The sequence below is a fragment of the Dromiciops gliroides genome, chromosome 4, assembly GCF_019393635.1.
Source record: "Dromiciops gliroides isolate mDroGli1 chromosome 4, mDroGli1.pri, whole genome shotgun sequence".
Taxonomy (NCBI): Eukaryota; Metazoa; Chordata; class Mammalia; order Microbiotheria; family Microbiotheriidae; genus Dromiciops; species Dromiciops gliroides.
Genome location: NC_057864.1, coordinates 251,404,093 through 251,421,243, shown reverse-complemented (window position 1 = coordinate 251,421,243; position 17,151 = coordinate 251,404,093). Strand labels below are relative to the sequence as shown.

The window sequence follows — 17,151 nt, the reverse complement described above, 5'->3', positions numbered from 1 at the left end:
GAACCAGGTTCCGGGAACCTCAGTTGTCCGGCTGTGGCCCGCAGCTCCTGCTGACTTGCCCCGACCCCCTCAGCGCTGGGTTGCTGTCCTGCGCTGGGCCTCCCTTTTGTCTGAGTCAGACCGACCTTTTCCTGAAGTCTTCTAAATTATCTCTGGTTGGAGGACTGTGTCTCTCTGTCTCTTTGCAGGTTCTGTAGTTTCAGAATCCGTCCAGAGGCTTGATTTAATGTTCGTTTTGAGGGAACAGAAGGAGAGCTCAGGCAGCTTGCTGCTTGCTCTCCGCCATCTTGGCTCCGCCCCCCATTTCCCTGTATTCTTAATTTTCCATAGTTTCTTATAAACTCTGCTTTGATTATTTAGCTAAGAGGCTTCTTAATCTTTAGCTTATCAATTTGGGAGCAGTGTGGTGGAACTTTATAAACAGCCCACATAAAATGAACAAAGTCAGATAGCCAGAGAGTCAAAAGTGCCCAGATTAGTCCTCCAGTCAGCTTTAGCTCACCAAAATTAGGCCTAGTTAATAAAATATTCTTACAATAGGGAAAGGATGAAATTTTAAAATTGAGGAAATGACTAGTCAGAGTTCTAAAAGTGGTTTAAAAGGATAGATTCAAGGTTATAAAATGGAGGGATTATTTGTGGCAAGGAGAAAAGTAATCTCAAAAGCTGGAGCAATGGAGGAGAGGATGGATGAAGATTTTATGAGTTTTTCAGCTATGAAAGAAGAAAGATTTAGGAGAACTGGAAACAGATACACTGTATCTTCCCAGTAAATTAGGAGGCAAGAAAAGTTGACCCCAAAAAATGAAAATGACAAATGTTGGCGGAGGTGCAAGAAAATAGGTACATTAACACACTGTTGGTGAAGATATGAATTGAATCAATCATTATGAAAGTATTTTGAAACCAAAATAATTCAAAACCCCAAATTACCAAACCATGAATATCCAGTGATACCAGTACTAAGTCTATACCCCAAAGATATAAAAAAGAAAAGGAGCCATATGTACAAAAAATATTTATAGCAGTTCTCTTTTTTTCCATTTTTTTTTTTGCAGGGCAATGGGGGTTAAATGACTTGCCCAGGGTCACACAGCTAGTAAGTGTCAAATGTCTGAGGCTGGATTTGAACTCAGGTCCTCCTGAATCCAGGGCTGGTGCTTTATCCACTGTGCCACCTAGTTGCCCCCTATAGCAGTTCTTTTGCAAAGAACTGGAAACTCAGAATGTGTCCATCAATTGAGCATATTATGAGCATATTAGGCTGAGCATATTATAGTACATGAATGCAATGAACTATTTATATGATATAATGAAAGGGACAACTTTGGAGAAAACTTGTATGAAATGATGCAGAGCGAAGTGAACAAAAGCAGGAGAACAATTTAAAGAGTAACTACAACACTGTGAAAACAACTTTTGAAAGACTTACAAATTCTGATCAGTACAGTCATCAGTTGTGATTTCAGGGAACTGATCATGAAGCATGTTAACCACCTCCTGACAGAGATATAAAGGCCTCAAGATACAGAAAGAGACTTTTTTTTAACATTGCCAATCTGGGAATTTGTTTTTCTTGACTCTGAATATTTGTTAGATTTTGTTTTGTTTCAAGTGGTGGGAAGGAGAAAAATAGATTTTTGCTCCTTAAAAATATAAATTTTAAAATCCTATGGGCTAGGCTTGGAGAAATGAACTGTTTCTCAAAGGTACACTTAATGGGCAATGTGAGTTCTTGATGAAGAATAAAAGCATGCCTGTCAAAAAATATAAGGAGATAAGATTGTTTCTGTTGAGAAAGAGAAGATAACGGTAAAGTTTGGTACTTGAGTAGAAAGGAAAGGGTTCCAGCATCAGCAATAAATAGAGATCAAATACTTACTGAGAAGTAATAGAATGCATATGACTAAGGGATCTATTAGAGTTAATAAACTTTATATTAGATGTATTCCTTTCAAAGAGCACATCTTTGAGACAAGACTTGATAACTGATTTCATAGAAATATGCACAAATGTCCAATATAACATTCTCACAAGCAACAGATTACTTATACTTATTTGAGGGAAAGTTTATATAAAACAAGTGCTCTTCTCCCCTGAGTTACAGGTACCTCTTCCTCTTATATCTTCTGGGAAATATAGGTACTGCCCCTCTCCTCCTCACTTTTAGAGTTCTCCAAGGAGCAGCCCAGGTTATTTTGCATAATGTGGTCGGGATGCTTCTAGAAATTTGGGAGAAGGAAACACAAATGGAAAGAAAGTGGGAATGCCTCTCCAAACCCCTAAATAATTATTGGGCCATGAAGATATGAGTTGGAGACACAATCTTTGGCCCTGGGGGATGGAAGAGGTAAACAGCTGTCAAAGATGAAGCAGCCCAAAGATGGAAATGCTGATCCAACAGTCTTAAGAAAGAAACATCGGGGCAGCTAGGTGGTGCAGTGGATAGATTATCGGCCCTGGAGTCAGGAGGACCCGAGTTCAAATCCGGCCTCAGACACTTAACACTTACTAGCTGTGTGACCCTGGGCAAGTCACTTAACCCCAATTGCCTCACTAAAAAAAAAAAAAAAAAAACAGAAAGAAAAATCACAGATACATGAAGAGAACTCTTGTGTAGAAAATGGGTTTTTAGGACCCAGCTGTAAAACAGCAGGCTTTTCAAACAGATCAGAGTTCCTCAGTGACCTGTTGGCAGAAAAAGAATTGATATGCTGTCAGCTGAAGCTCTGGTACAAAGCACTCCACTCTCTGGATGCTCCAAAGATAGTAGTTCTTGGAGAAGAGGAGAGCAAAAACAGTAAGGAACATCAAAGGAAATCTGAGGACAGTGACCATAGGGACCAGTAACCATGATGTCTGCTGGGGGCAGAGGAAAGTGACCACAATAAGAAGGACCAACAGTACCTTGCTAGGAGTGGTAGGTAACCTATAGAAGAGTGAGTGACATGGTGTACTGGATAGAGCACCGGCCCTGGAGTCAGGAGGACCTGAGTTAAAATCCGGCCTCAGACATTTAACACTTACTAGCTGTGTGACACTGGGCAAGTCACTTAACCCCAATTGCCTCACCCAAAAAAAAAAAAAAAAAGAGTGAGTGATAAAGCACTGACCAGAGAAGTGTAGAGGCACAGAAAACTATTGTACTAGAATGAACCTTAGACTTCTCTCTCTGGGCCCCACCCAAGGTGATAATGTAAAACATATGGACTGGAGGAAGGGGCACTGATTGCCTATCTTGACTCAGTGGGCTCAATTGAAAATCTTTTCTGTGCCTTTTACAGTATAAATATAACTGTCCTGTGTTTTGAAATCTTATAAGCCTGAGAGTTTATGAGGGGAGCAGTTGGCTATTCATGAAATAATTCCAGATACTGAAACTCATAGGTTTCACTTGAGTCAGGACTGACTCAATGAGCCAGATAAGTTAGAGGTCTCTAAATACCTGGGCCTATCATCTCAGGAAGTAGTTTCTAACACAAGAGCTTAGTTATGGGTAGTTTACACTTTGGGTGTCCAAGTGGAATCTTTCATGCATTACCATGCATTCTTTTTTTTTTAAAGAAATATTACAGCTTTTATGAAGTTATTACAAAACATCAGGACTCCTATACATAAAGTAATCAATGTATATATAAATTTAACATTATCTGTGTATTAATTTTACTTCTTAGCTTGACTTTCTAATAAATCTTTAGCTTCATTGATTTTGGCTGCTACATAAGGAGATCCTCCCTTCTTCTGGGTGGTTTAAAAGCATGATTCGTCGATGAGTATCTCTAATTTTCCCTGTATTGGCTGTAGGGCTTACTCCCAATATGAGTGCCGCTTCTCGCTTTGTCATTTTGGGTTCAAATCCGCCTCTATAATAGCCACCACTGAAGGCACACTTGGGCGGACTTCGAATAGCTTGCTTCACTTGAGGCTCCATATGCTTCATTGTTTGTAAAACATATCGGCCTGCAAATCCTGCAGCAGCAATTGTCAGTCCAACTGCTACCATTGTGCTGGCCAAGGCTCCGCCAGCGCTGCCCTGAGTCTGTGAAGCCGCAGCTCATCCCAACCCAGAGATTGCGTGTCCCGTCCAGCTCGGTCCCGGGCACCGGCACCCGCCCCCAGCCGTCGCCTCCCGTCGGGCCAAGCAAAGAGGAAGCACGCGAGCGCCTACCAACAGCGGCTGCCACCACCATTCATTCTTGAGTAGAATAAGTGGTGTGGGGGGGTTTTTTTCCGTTCCAGAAATTTATAAATATTGTTAATTTTTAAGTCTCTTAAAACAAGAAAGATTAGTGTACTTACCTATTAGATAAGAAAGATATCAGAAAGAAAAACTCCCAAGTTCTCACTAGATTTCCTATTCATTCAATTAAACAAAGATTTTACCCCAAACTACCCTCTTCCAGTGATGTGGACTACCATTATTTGAAGTTTTAAACTATATTTTTTCTTTGAGGAACTACATAAACCACAGCCAAAGCAAGGTGGATTATCCATTTCTAATATGATGTCCAGATAGTGTTGGATTCCAGTTCTGGTGTATATATATATATATATATATATATATATATAGAGAGAGAGAGAGAGAGAGAGAGAGAGAGAGAGAGAGAACTGGAATATATATGTGTATGTGTGTGTGTGTGTGTGTATGTGTATATATATATATATTTGTGTATATATATGTGTGTGTGTATATATATGTATGTATGTATGTATATGTATATGTGTGTGTGTATATATATATATATATACACTAGTAGTTTGTTTTGCCTCATCCCCAGGCAAGTGGAAGGAGTGAAAAAATGTTAACAAGACCACAAGGGAATTTTCCATAGTAAGGTCAGTAACCTGAACTACATTTTTTTTTTGGTTGGCTAAGGCCTAGAAACAGAACTATGGCTTTGAAAGAAAAATTTGCCTCAAAAAACCTGAGTGTAGATAGATTAGGAACCTCTTGACAGGGAAATAAGAATCTTGATAGCTATAAGAGAAGACTTGGGGTTCACAAGATTGGAACAAGCATCAAAGTATGGAACGATTTAAAGCATGGGATTGAACTATGGTGCATGTAACCAGTAAAATATGAGCTGCAAAAAAAGGATTAAGGAAAGTAGGCAAGAAAATAATCAGGACAAAAGAGTGCTAATCACTGGGGAGAGTAAGGCTTTAATTTGAATTGAGCCTTTTGAAGGAAGCTAAGGATAAATTAGATAACCAGCTAAAATTTCCCCAGAGAGAAAGGAGAAGAAATGCTAAAAGTTAAGGAAAGATCATAGATTTAAAGCTAGAAGTGTCATATTAGTCCAGAGGTCAACACTCCTGAGAGCAGCTGAACCAGATTAAAATGTAATTGAGAAATCTTTAATAAAATAAATATACAATAGGACAATAGATAATATTAATATGTTTTTTTCTATATCAGTTTGCAGTTCACAGGTTTGGTGGCTCTATTTCTTTTGAGTTTGACACCATTGATATAAACCAAACCCCTGATTCTACAGATAAGGAAATTAAGTCCAAAAGATATTACATGACTTGCCCAGGATAGCACAAGTAGCAAAGCCAATATGCTGACCCAACATACAGTTGCTACCACTTTATAAAATTTCACTGTGTTATAAATGTTAACACTACAGATCTAATACAGCATGAAGAAACAATGAGTAAGTCAATCCCCCAAAATTACTTCTTGAGGCCTACTGTGTATCTGCCACTTTTTCCAGAAGTTTGATGAGAGCAAGAAAAAAGAAGGAGAAAAGGGGGAGAAGTAGAAGACAAGTTTAAGACACAGAAACTGCATGGCATTAACTTATAATCTAGAGAATTCATAAGTTATGAATTTTCTTGTTTTTTCTTCTGAATGCTTCTGTCCTCCAGGACATTTTTTGTTGTTGTTGTTTAATTATAACCTTCTCCATCCATAAGGGTCCAGGATTCTTGGTATGAAATATAGGGCTTGGAAAATTCAAACACTTTTCATTTACTGAAAGATCTTACTTAAGGCAGACCATTTAGTTAAGTAAAATGAACAATTAGCTTTGGGAATAGAAGTATAAATAGAAAAGCAATGTCATTTCTACTTTATCTTTCTTGCCATGTACATTTGCTTGTCATGTAGTCTTTAATCATGGCTACTTAAGATTTGTAAATGTTTGAAGTTCTCTCTTTGAGGGGAGTGTTCTCAGACCTAAATGAGTTCCTATTTATATACTAAAATGGTCATATGTGTAGGGTGCTGACTGATTTCCCTAAGTTAAAATAGCAGAATTATTTCTGCCAAAACTAATGTGTATATCTTCCCCAGAGTTTAGTTGGAAATAGGAAGATTCGCATTCTTCCTAGATCTTTCTTTAGTTACTTCCCAAATATATGGGGAGAACAAGCTTTCCATTTCTCCCCTTGCCTGGATTATTTACAGGATCAGAGCCCCAAAGGAACTCAGATCTAGAATGGAATAGTGGAGAGGCAATGTGTTATAGTAGAAAAAAATAGGACTTAGAGTCAGAGAACATGTTGGAATATTGGCTCTGAAGCTAACTACCCATGTGACTTAGAGCAATGAGAAGATTGGACTAAATGTCTTTCACATTCCCTTCCAAATTCTAAATCTTATAAGATGAAATACATCACATGTGCCTGTTTTTAGGACACATGTGATTTTGTGAATGAAAGACCAATAATGCAGCTGTGGATGAAAAAAAAAAAAAACCTAGATACAGAGTTGCTGACTCTGGGCATGTTACCAATGTCCATACCAAAAAAAAAAAGGGGGGGGGGGGTTGACAGATGCAAATGGGTAGCCAGCCTAGAATACTGGGAGAATTTAATCTCTGTGCCCAGACAGGAAGAAAGTGAGAGGGCTGGGTGTGGGCAGCTCAGGCATAATGGAAAGAAAGACTAGAGACACCAAATGGGAGGGAGCCAGACACGAAAGCAGCAGCAGGCAAGGATTGAAGCATCATTTCTGGGCCTTCAGCAAAGCCCACAATGTGGAAGAAACCAAGAAGGGAAGGTCTTCTGACTATCAAGCAAACATGGAAGCTATAAGAGATATCGGGGGAAAAGAAGACCAAGAGAAAAGGAAATGAGAATAGAAGAGAAAAGGTATTACATTTCTCTTGGCATTTAAAACAATTCCAGATTGTATCATGAGACTGTTGGACTAAAGACAGCAACTCCTAGCCAATTCAAGGCCTGAGCTTTGGCATCTCTCTTCTTGTAACATCAGATCACAGACTTACATTCAGTTTTCTCATTCAATATGAATTAAAAGGTCAAGGATAAAAAAAATTCTTTGGTGTTCCATTAAAGGGGAAAATCTCATCATCTTCAAATGTTCTTAACGGAGCCCATTTTTAAAAGTTCATCTGTCGGTAAAACAAATGTTATAATTTTATGTGAAAAGAAACATGATAAACCAGTGTCAAAGCCATGAACTCCTTAATCTGGAATGGCCTGAGCATATCCTCCCCATCTCCTGGAAACCTAGAAACAAGAACATGTTCATAATCTTCTTTCAAAGGGCCAATAAATCGTATTGACTAATTTAATGACTTTAGAATGGGCAATCAGATTTTAGTATTCTTTGACACCAACTCATTAGAGTATCCCTTCTCTAAAAGAACCTTTTCTTTAAAAAAAATCATTTATTCATTTTGAACTTAAATACAAGAAGACAAAAAAGAAGTTTCCATGTGCACAGCACAACATAAAAAGAGGATTTAATATAAAACCATGAATTTCAATTTCATCTCATTTACTTTTTTGGAAAAACTATGTAATGAATACTACACATTGTTTTCAGATATCCTGCTTTTTGTGCTTCTTTATAAGTTTTCTTATGTTCTGTCCTGTGCACTTTTTTCTCCCTTCCTTCCCACCCCGCCTTTGAGAAGGCTACCATTAAACACAAATGTGTATGTATATATAAAGCTATACATACTTCTATTTATCTGTTCTTTCTCTGAATGCCAATAGCATCTTCTTCCATAGGTGCTCTGTAGTTGATTTGAGTATTTATAATACTCAAAATTACTTAGTCGTTCAAAGTTGTTCTTAGAACAATATTGCTGTTACTGTGTATAGTGTTCTCTTGTTTGTGCTCATTTCACTCTTTCCATGTTTTTCTAAACATTTAGATAAAAATTTTTCTGATTACTGCTTTTGCTGCATCCCATATTTTGATGTGTTGATGCATTATTGTCATTTTCTTCATTGAAATTATTGATATGGTTTGTTCTTTAACCCACTCATTCTTTAAAATTAAGTTGTTTGGGGGCACCTAGGTGGTACAGTGGATAAAGAACCAGCCTTGGATTCAGGAGAAACTGAGTTCAAATCCGACCTCAGACACTTGACACTTATTAGCGGTGTGACCCTGGGCAAGTCACTTAACCCTCATTGCCTAGCAAAAATAAAATAGAATAAAATAAAATTAGGTTATTTAGTCTTCAATTAATTTTTAATCTGGGTTTCCATAGTTCCTTATGAAATATAATTTTTATTCCATTGTGATCTGAAAAGGATTAGTTTAATATTTCTCCTTTTTGGCATTTAACTATAAAGTTTTTGTGCCTGAATATATGCTCAATTTTGTAAAGGTACCATGTACCACTGAGAAAAAGGTGTTTTCCTTTCTCTTCTCATTCAGTTCTCTCCAGACGTCTGTTGTATCTAGCTTATCTAAGATTCTATTCATCTTATTTATTTTTTTGGTTAGATTTATCTAATTCTGAAAGGGAAATGTTAAAGTTCCCCACATTATAGTATTACTATCTACTTCCACCTGTAATTCATTTAAATTTTCCTTTAAAAATTTGGATGCTATAGCATTTGTGCTTCATTTTCTGTGGTACCTTTTTATCATGATGTAGTTTCCCTTTTTAATCTCTTTAATTAAATATATTTTAGGTTTAACTTGAGATCATTATTACAAACCATGCTTTTTTAAAATTTTATGTCAGCTGAGGCATAGTAAATTTTACTCCACCCCTTTATTTTAACTCTTTATGTATCTTTCATTTTAAAATGTGTTTCTTGTAAACAACATTTGTTGGATTCTGATTTTTAATCCATTCTGCTATCTGCTTACATTTTCTGGGTGAGTTCATCCCATTTACAAAGTTATAATTACCAGTTTTTATTTCCCTCCATCCTATTTTTCTATTATCCTTCTCACCCTCTTTTTTTTATATTATCCTTCATATATCTGATTTACTTCTAACCACTACCTCCCTAATCTGTACCCTTTTCAAGAATCCCTCCCTTACCTTATCCCCTAACCTTCCTACTTCTTGATCTACACACTCTTCTACAAGTCCCTCCCTTATCCTGTCTCCTTGTTGACCTATTTCCTTATAAATTTACCCTTCTAGGGGCAGATAGGTGGTGCAGTGGATAAAGCACTAGCTCTGGATTCAGGAGGACCTGAGTTCAAATCCAGCTTCAGACACTTGACACTTACTAGCTGTGTGACCAAGGGAAAGTGTCCTGCCCCCCAAGTACATACATACATACATACATCAATGAATGAATGAATGAATGAATGAATGAATTTACCCTTTTAGAGGTATATGTTATTTCTTCTTTTTTTTTTTAATTTTATTTTATTATTTTGGTGAGGCAATTGGGGTTAAGTGACTTGCCCAGGGTCACACAGCTAGTAAGTGTCTGAGGCTGGATTTGAACTCAGGTACTCCTGAATCCAGGGCCAATACTTATCCACTGCGCCACCTAGCTGCCCCTGTTATTTCTTCTTTAACCCAGTTATGAAGAGAATAAATTTCCAGCACTACTAACTCTCCACCCTAACCTGCTTCTACTGAAACAGTTCTTCCATTCATGATTCATTTGTATGAAATAATTGCTCCATTTTACCTCTCCCTATTCAATTTATTTAGAATCCCCCATCATACTCAGCTCAACCCTAAGTCTATCTATGTAGGCTCTTTCAAACTACCCAAGTAATGATAGCATTCTTAAGAGTACAGATAGCATTTTCCCATATAAGAAGTAAAAAGTTTGATCTTATTGAGTCCCATTTAATTGGTATTTAATGTTTACCTTATGTTTCCCCTGAATCTTAGATGTTAGTTTTTCCACTGAGTTCTGATCTTTTAGTAACAAAGCTAGGGGAAGTCAGTATTTCAAAGACAATAACCAGAAGTGATGATATTTTTGTTGGTTATTTATAGTACCTGCTACTGATTAAATGGATGACTACCAGTGTTGATCGAGACAAAAAATAGCCCTGGCAACATATAAACATGCCCACCAGTTGCTTTTCTTATAGCTGTCAGCATTTAAAATCTGAGAAAATTCAGTGAAATTTTGTTGGTCTCCAACCACTTCATAATTGACAGCTCCGTGACCACCCCTTGAAATTCTCTGCTCTTTCAACTTCCTTGATTTTACATTATCCTTAGTCCTCTACCACATGATTGTAGGCCTCCTTGTGCTTCAAGTTTCTTCACTGTAAAATGGGATTGGACTAACTGATCTAAAAGGTCCCTTTCTAGCTATTGTCCTTGTTAAAACTAACACTCCCTAAATGAGTGGGTTCCCTAAGTATTGTCGGTTTTTTTTCTTGAGTGATCTCATCTCTTCCCATAACTTCCACTATCACTCTTATGTTGACAACTATATTTATATAATTCATATTCATAACACCAGACTTTCATCTGTAAACCAAGGACTATTCCAATTGATTCCTAGACATCTTCACAAGGATGTCCAGCTGGCACTTCAAATTCAACATGTCTAAAACCAAACTTATCTTCTCCCTCCAAAGCAACTCTTCTTCCTTTGCCTCCAAATGCTAGCCATATTTAATTCTTTTCTCAAGCTTATTCAATCAGACACGAAGATTTGTTGATTATCCCTTTAAGATTTTACTCCATCCTTCTCATTCCCATTACCCTAGTGAAGGCCCTCATTGGCTCTTTCTTAAACATTAGCTTTCCAATCAGCTTCCCCACTTCCAATTTTCCTAGCTTCCAAACCATCCTGGAAGATTAATCTTCATAAACCACCATAGTGATCACTTTACTCACTTCCTCTAAAGTAATATGACTTTACCAAAAAGCTTAGCAAATAAAATGCACACAAGGGGACAGCTAGGTGGCACAGTGGATAAAACACCAGCCCTGGATTCAGGAGGATCTGAGTTCAAATCCTACCTTAGATACTTGACACTTACTAGCTCTGTGACCCTGGACAAATCACTTAACCCTCATTACCCTGCAAAAATAAAATGAAATAAAAATAAAATAAAATGCACACTGGCATTCAAAGCCCTCTATGATTTGCTTCAAACCTACTTCTTCAGTTGTCTCACCCTCTAATTTCCGGTGTATATATGATGCTTCAGCCAAACTGGGCTACTATTGGCCATTTTCCTTAACATTCCTTATACATTACTACCATCATGCCTTTGAAGAATTATGTAATGGACACAATACTGTACTTGGAGTCAGAAGACCTGGGTTTGAGAACTAGCTCTGACACTTATTAGCTCTGTGATACTAGGTAATTTACTCCTCCTCTATGGAATTTAGTTCTTCCATCTATAAAGTAAAGGAATTTTACTAGATGACTTCTAAGTCCTTCTAAGTATCTTTCAAATCTAACATCCTGTGATTCATTTATTCTTTGTAATTAAAGATGCTCCATATTCTACATCTTCTCCCACATCTCTGCCTATCAAAATCCTGCCCATCACTAATGGCTCAGGTCAAAGGTCATCTTCCTATAAAACATCCTCAATTCATCTCAGAAGTAATTTCTAACTTCTTTAAGTCCTTTGGCCTGATGTACTTCTTATAGAAACAGACCCCATATTTCTTTGTACCACAGTTATTTGTGCACAGGTATTAGCTCTTCTATTGCATTTAAGCCCCTTCAGCACAAGAAGTTCATCATATACTTTTGTTTCACTTTTAGTACCTAGTGCAATAATAGCAATAAGTATTTCCTACTATCATATATTCTCGGAGCATTCTCCTCTACCTACATCCCATATCACAGAATCACAAAATGTCAAAGTTGTAAGTAATCTGTACTACAACCCATACCAAAGAAAAATCTCTCTACAACATCAACAATTTATTCTCCAAAATTTCCCTTATTCTGAACACTATGCTGTTTTTAATGTAGCCGAAGTATAGAATTATCCACAACATGTGACTGACTCATATTGACCTGCAAATACACCAAAACCCCTAGGTTTTTTATACATATACTACTGTCAAATCATGCCTCCCCTACTTATGAAGTGTTTTCTTTATCCAAGTGTAGCATTTTATAATTCCTGGATTAGATTTTATTATATTTGCTTCATTGTCTTGCATTTTTTGATCCTGACTCTGTTATCCAACTTGGTAGCTATCCTTTTCATCTATCCCTTTCAGCTATCCCTTTTATGTCATCTGTGTGTTTGACAATCATTTCTTCTATACAATATGCCTTCATCTAAATCACTGAAAGAAGTGTCAAACAGACAAAGAACATATCCTTGGAGCTAAAGACCTTCTTATTGACCTCAATCAATTAATGACTACTTTTGGGGTCCAATCATTCAACCAATTCCATATCTACCTAATTACTATCCTCCAGTTCAATTCTCTCTCTCTTTTGTTCACATAAAAGACTGTTAAATGCGTTTTCTGAAATCTATGGTAGATATACCATGTCTACAGAATTCCCCTTATCTACCAGTCTAGATACCCTGTCAAAAACAAAAATAAGATCAGTCTTTTATGGTCTGCTTTTTAGATAGAGCCCTACTCACTTTTAGTGATCACTACTGACCTTTCTAAGTGCTCAGAAACCACCTCCTTTATTAGGTATTCTAGATTTTTTTTTCAGGAATAAAAATCAAGCTCAATGACCTTTATTTGGTAGACTCTAGCATTTTTCCTTTTTTGAAAATTGGGAAGTTTGCCCGTATCAAGAGCTATAGAATCTTTTTAATTCTCCAAGATCTTTCAAAGATCACCATCCGTGTCCCAGCAGTCATCTTGGTAAGTTCTTTCAGTAACTTAGGGTTGTTCATTGGAACTCAGTAAAAACAAGCACATGTTCTCTTGCTGTCTCCTACTTATCTTTAGTTTCAACTCCTGTTAACCATGTTTGTGCTATCCTTCCATTGTTCTTGGAAGATAAAATATAAGCAAAAGCTTTCTCACTGTCTCACCACTCTGTCCACCCAAGTTGCAGTCCTAAATGCTTCTTGCCTCTACTTTATACATAGGTGAGAGTCAGCAGGTAGAAATCCTTCCTATTGTGACAGGATCACAATTTAAAACTGTAATGGACCTCGGATGCCATCTAGTCCAATCAATGCCAGAAACATTATCCCATCTGAAACACACCCAAGAATTTGATATACATGTTTTGATTGAAGGCCTTCAATGAGGCAAAACCCATTACCTCCCAAAATGACCCATTCTGCTTTTTAATAGCTCTTATTATTAGGAAATTTTCCAAACATCAAGTCTAAATTTGCTTCTTCCCAACTATCATCCATTGATTCTAGTTCTGTCCTCCAGAGCCAATCAGAACACATCTAATAATCCGTCCTCCATCTAATGGCACTTTAAGTACTTGAAGACAGATACCATATTCTTCTTAAGTCTTTGCTACTCCAGGATTAAAAAACATCAATTCTTTCAGCTGATCCTCATATGGTATTAACATGAAACATTTCATTTTGATTGTTCTCCCTGATGCCTGCCAGTTCATCAATGTACTTCCTGAAGTTTGATAACCAGAACTAAATATAATACTCTAAATGTTGTCTGACCAGGATGGAATGCAGCAGAACCATCATCACTTCCTCTTTCCTGGGTGCTGTAATCCTCATAATACAGCCTAACATCACATTAGCCTTCTTAGCTATCATATCACACTTTATCTCATGTTGAGCTTGGACACCACGAGGAAGCCCTTATCTTTGTCAAATTGCTTTCCAACCATTTCTTTTCTATCATGAGTAGAGTTGGTGTTTTTTTTCAAGTGCCTTTATTTCTGTTAAATTATATCTGATTAGGGGGCAGGTAGGTAGCACAGTGAGTAAAGCACCAGCCCTGGATTCAGGAGGACCTGAATTCAAATCCAGACTCAGACACTTGACACTAGCTGTGTGATCCTGGGCAAGTCACTTAACCCTCATTGACCCACAAAAAATAAAATAAAATAAAATAAATTAGATCTGATTAGATCTGGACCCAGTGTTACAACAGATCAAGTTCTCTTTGAACCATTGCCATTCATTGCTAGCATTCCCACCTAGCTTGGTGTCATCTGCAAATTTGATAAGTATTACATTATTCAAGTAGGGTCTTTATCCAAGTAATTGATAAAAATTGTTAAACAGAGCTAAGGGCATTCATTCCACAGGAGACTTCCTTCCAAGTTGACATTGAATCATTAATGATTACTTTTGGGGTCTAATCACTGGACCCATTCTAAATCCAGTTAATTACACTATCATCTAGACCAGCAATGTCAAACTCAAATAGAAATGGATCAATGAAGGCCACATATTGACTTAGAAAACAACAAATTAACATTATTTTTGTCATATTGAATTTATTTCATTAAATATTTTTCAATTACATTTTAATCTAGTTGTTCTCCATAAGACTATCCTTTGTATTTGCCCTCAGTTACCTGCCCCTGATTACAGCTTCTATGCTCTTTTTAGAATCTGGGTTGGTTGATGAATCTCCATGCACATAAACTAGTTTCTTTAGAAAGCCTTTCCTTTTCCTCCATGTCAGAGTAATGATTTCTGGTCATGTCTTTAGAAATGGTATGACTAAATAGCACCTTTAGAAAAGCCAAGTACTAAGTGCTCAAGTCCTCAGAAGTCTTGGTTCTTTAAGCATACCAGAAAGCAACTTCTGACCCTCTTCTCCCTTTCTTGGTTTAAGATGGCTCCTTTCACTTGTTAACATTATACTCCACCACATCCAGAACTTGAGATGATGGCTGTAAGATACATCTATCTGGTAAGGAAAAGTGGGGATAAAGGGAAGAGTCCTGCTAGCAAGGATAATGGCATCATCACCTATTTAATGGAATAGCAATGTTTTGATTATGGCATGTCTTGGAAAGAACAAATACACTGTAGTCATTGGGTGACAATAGATATATTTGGAAAAACAAGGCTACTCAGCAAAAGATTGTGATTGAATTCTACACCTATTCTGATAGTTTCAAGTTCTTCCCCTTCAAACTTTTTAGTGACTTCTATTGCCGATAGGATAAAAAATGAACTACTTATACTGCATTCATGCCCTCTGTAGTATAACTCCAACCTACACTTCTAGGCTTCTTTCATCCTACTCCTACTACTTACACACACATATATGGTCCAGGTCCTGGTCAAACTAGATGACCAGCAGTTCCAGATTTGCTTCTGCATTCTCTTGCCTCTGTACCTTCAGGTAATCCATTTCTCCAGCACAAAATAATAGAATTTTAGCATATAGGACCTCAGCAGCCATCTGGTAACCAATGTATACCCCCCAAAGGAATGTCTTCTACAAAACAAGTGGTCATACAGCCTTTGCTTGAAGATTTCCAGTGAGAGGGAACCTAAGACCAAGGTAGTCTATTCTACTTTTGTATAGCTATAATTGTTGAGAGTTTTCCCCAAATCAAGATGAAGTGTAGCTCCTTGTAGCTTCCACCCACAGTTCCTGGAGGCCAAACAGAGCAAATCTAATCCCTCCACCCTGTGATAACCTTGCGAGTATTTGACGTTAGCTTTCATCTCCTCCCTGAGCATTTTCTTCTCAGAACTAAACCTCCCAGTGTCTACACACAATCCTTAAAACCCTTTACTGTTCCCATTGTCCTCCTATAGACATTCTCCAATTTAATTATTAACCCTGAACTGTGGTGCCCCAAACCAAGCACAATACTTCAGGTGTGGTTTGACCAAGACAGAATAGAGTAGGACTGTTACCTCCTCCTGGAAATTAGGCTACTCTTTTTTTTTTTTTAGTGAGGGAATTGGGGTTAAGTGACTTGGCCAGGGTCACACAGCTAGCAAGTGTTAAGTGTCTGAGGCCACATTTGAACTCAGGTCCTACTGACTCCAGGGCTGGTGCTCTATCCACTGCACCACCTAGCAGCCCCTAGGCTACTCTTAATAGATCCCAAGATCATATTAGTGTTGGCATCTACCTTATCACATTGTTGGCTCATATTGTATTACAATGCACTAAAACCCCTAGAATTTCTTCAGATAAACTACTGATTAAGCATACTTCCCACTACCCCCAACTTGCATTTATTTGTGGAATAGATTTCTGGAACCCAAATGTCATCGCACTAAATTTAACCTCTTATATTCAGCCCAACTTTCTAGCCTGTCGAGATCTTTTTATGGAGCACACTCATTTTATATCACCACCTGTTATCATCCTCTTCCTTTAAAGCCTAGCTCAGATACCACTCCCTCCCCCTCAAGACCCAGCTGGAGCTCCTCATGTTTTGTTTTGGTTTTTTACAGTTTTTTTGTAACCAGGAAGCTAATATGTCAGTGACAAGAGCCTCTGTTCCTTGATTTCACCAAAGACAGTATGATGGTAAAAAGTGTTACTGATTGCATAACTACCATACAAGTTAGCGATAATGGAGAGACGCCAGTGAGGAGACCAACGGCATGAGCTACACATGCCAGTCGGCCTGCTAGCACTCCACTTCCGGGGTGCGAGCTTAAAACACTGACTGGAGTGCGACTCGGTCCGGCTCTCGGTTAGCAGCACACGCTTGACTCAATCTCTATCTCTCTCTCTCTCCCCAAAGGTGGCCTTGGGTTTTTGGTGAGTTTTATACAGAATATAGACCAAGATTAGACTTAAGATGATTTGCTTTGTATTTCTACTTTCCTATTCCTCTAATCAACATCACCTTTAACTACCATACAATAAAAGCTTTAACTAGAAAACTAGAAGCTTCTTCCATTTACTAGTCTGGGAGATAAATTAAGGGAAAAGTTAAGTAGGGGAGATTTATGATCTAATATCCAATTTTAAATCTCACACAACTAAATCTCAAGGATAATGTCAGTGCCTTTTAAGGAAAAGAACTAGCCCATCCCACATGTCAGAAGATTAATATACACGCAAATGTATATGTACG

General features: G+C 37.6%; 1 protein-coding gene and 1 pseudogene across 1 annotated transcript in view; one reads left to right on the top strand and one right to left on the bottom strand.

Annotated features, from left to right (window-relative positions):
• The window catches only part of KIF6 (kinesin family member 6), a 511,996-nt gene that overhangs the window by 315,479 nt on the left and 179,366 nt on the right, over positions 1-17,151 (top strand). The gene's annotated exons all lie outside the window — the stretch shown is intronic.
• Positions 3,664-4,190, bottom strand: LOC122753461 (annotated as a pseudogene).